Source organism: Cupressus sempervirens, chromosome 3, assembly GCF_028749045.1.
Source record: "Cupressus sempervirens isolate cs-2001-9-10 chromosome 3, ASM2874904v1, whole genome shotgun sequence".
Classification (NCBI taxonomy): Eukaryota; Viridiplantae; Streptophyta; class Pinopsida; order Cupressales; family Cupressaceae; genus Cupressus; species Cupressus sempervirens.
In genome coordinates this window covers 368,829,243-368,832,230 of record NC_143120.1, presented here as the reverse complement: position 1 = coordinate 368,832,230, position 2,988 = coordinate 368,829,243, and the positions used below count along the sequence as shown (strand labels likewise).

At 31.4% G+C, this 2,988-nt stretch overlaps 1 pseudogene; it reads right to left on the bottom strand.

Moving 5' to 3' along the window:
* Positions 1–1,793: 1,793 nt before the first annotated feature.
* LOC149566521 (uncharacterized) lies at positions 1,794–2,667 on the bottom strand (annotated as a pseudogene).
* Between the last annotated feature and the right edge of the window lie 321 nt (positions 2,668–2,988).

The following is a 2,988-nucleotide window of genomic DNA, read 5'->3' as shown; positions in this document are numbered from 1 at the left end:
TTTCTCAAAAGTATAATTATTGATTGATATCAGAGAAGGTGTTATCCTACATTCTATTTTTTTGACATATGATTCTTATGTCTTCTCAACTTGGGGATTGGCAAAAATTTGAGGTTTTTGTAGTGTTGTGATTTTTTTTTTGTTCATTTTTGTCATATGAACTATAGCCTAACAATCATTCAGATCTATTTTCTTCTGTGTTAGTTGGCTAGATACTAGAGAAGGCTACCAAAAATAGAGAAAAAATTATAGGTTGTTAATTCTTCAACATAATGCTCAATTATATCAATATGCTAATTTTTTCCATTCTTTGCCAAATTATCCTCTGACTCCTGATCCTAATGCTAGCAACATTTCTGTCAGATAGTTTCCAATGGGCAAACCCATTTTATGATTGTTATGTATGTATTATGGAAGTTAATAACATTATTTTTTATCTTCTATACTACTTTTTATGGTTCATATTGTGAAAAATCCAATCTATACTACTTTTTATGGTTTATATTGTAAAAAAGCTAATCTATACTGCTTTTTATGGTTTATATTGTAAAAAAGCTAATCTTATATGATCATGCTTATGGATATTCTTATTTTCTATTTACTTATTATTGAACAATATTTGATGAAACTAGTTTAGTTATTTTACCATAGTCCTAGTCAACAAAGACTATAAATTTAAGTTTCTGAACTAAATTTTGCAGGTGAAAAAGGTGTGGGGGAAAGTTTTAAGAAACTCCATTACAAGGGAAGCCATTTCCATAGGGTCATACCTAGCTTTATGATACAAGGTGGGGATTTCACCCTTGGAGATGGGAGAGGTGGAGAATCCATCTATGGAACTAAGTTTGCCTATGAGAACTCTAAATTGAAGTGTACTAGACCAAGTATGCTAATGTCAATGTAGATTTTAATGTTTTCTTTGTCTTTTCTATATGAATTTATTAAGTACAGGTGTACATAAAATGTAGATTGTAAAAAAAAAGAAAACCTTGAAAATTTCTATTGCATATTGTACAGATGATTATATTAAAACATGAAATAAGAGTGAAGTTTTCCCCAATTTATGTTCTGATTGATTTACATAAACTATGGAAATATCATGTCTATACTTAGTAGAAAACCTTGTCAATCATACATTCAAATGAACCAACTATGAATTGATGCATGCTTTCAACCAAAAACATATTTTAGCTTCATATTAATTAAACATTCATTATGCCAATTCAGGTGAGCGTAAGTTGATGAGATCACTAGGGTTTTTCATAATCAGTTAAATGGGGGTTATGCAAACTAACTCTAAAGAAGTTATATGTATATGTTATCTTTCTTATACAATATAATACAACACAATTTGACATGATTAATGTCATTCTAGATTGGAAAATTTTCAAAAAAATTCTTAGTGACTTAATGCTCAATACTTATCAGATGTAATTATTATATGAATTACAAAAAACATATGCAAAATTAATACATGTATCAATCAGTTTAATATTATATTAAAGTAAAGTAGAAGGATTCTACTAAACTCTATTTATTAAAAGAGAGCTCATTTAGTTTCCTCTTGAAAAGGAGTACGGTAGTCCTATATCACTATCATAATATGTCAACTCAAAAACTATGGTCGATGTAGACACTTACTTTTTTAAAGAGATGTTTCATGGCCAAATTCTAGTATAAGAGGAAAAATAAAACAAGAAACAAAAGAGAATTACTTGGATCCATCCAAAGGTAAAGCAAAGGCCTCTGGTTATCCACAACTCACTAGAAAAGACTTGTACTATGTGCACCATTTAGGAGATTTGCTCCTGGATAGAAAATAAATTAGACTGCTATGGCTTACTTTTGATTAGAGAAGAATCACAAGCATTTCCCCAATATGGAGGGGAGACATGTAAATATCTTCTTGGTGGACTATCCTATGCTCTATGTATTGGAGAACTTTTGAAAGGAAAGAGCTTGGAGGAAAAGGAATCATGGTGCCTATCCCAAGGTGGAGGTGAGCCACAATACACTTTCCTAGATGGAAGAGAACCACATGAATCATTCCTTGGTGAAGAATAATCACAACACCTTTCTCTTGGTAGAGAGTAGTTGCATGAAATTCTTCTAGTTGGAGGTCTCTCATATGCTTTGCCCCTAGGGGAAAAGGAGTCAGAGAACCTATTTATAAATGGAGGAGAATAATGGGACCTGCTAATGGATGAATGGGAGATGCATGATATGCTCATGGATTTGTATGGAGGTGACTCTAAATGTAAGCATGTTTCCAAAACATAAACACATGAAAAAATTAGTTTTTATTCAAGGGAAAGCTAGAAACATTTTCTTAAGAATTTTTTTTTGGCCTCAGAACTGATCATATTATCAATATACTTACATTAGCTCCACCTTGGAGAGCATGGAGGTGTATTCCAATGGTAACAACCTCCACCATATCTACTTTAGGCATACATTAGGAAAAAATAAGAATGATCATTGCTTAGTGAAAAAAAGCATCTATCGAAGTAGGTTAACAGACATAAACAAGGTTTTCAACTCAAATGCGCACCTTTTTCTAGATTTTAAACACATTTGATCTAGATTTTTCCTGTTCTTATAAGCCAAGACAATATTTATCTCACAACCATTGTGATGTTTGGCTTCTGTGGCATTATCCTTTATCATTTGCAAATTTTTCTAAAACAAAGATGAGCATAATTTTTATGGAAAAGAAGCTTCAACAAAACTGCTACTTGATGCATGAAAGAAGCCCTAACAAAGCTAGCCACACAAATGAAGTGAAAACTACTTGCACAAATGAAGCCCCAACAAAACTAAAATTTTCAACATAAAATTGAAACATAAGGTCATTTTTTTAATAATTTCATAATGTGATTCTCAAGTTGGCCAAAATTTTGACCAACTTGGGAAAACTTAAGTTGGTCAAAGTTTTGACCAAATTGGGCAATTATTTTTTATTTTTGACCAACGTGGGAATCAAAAAAG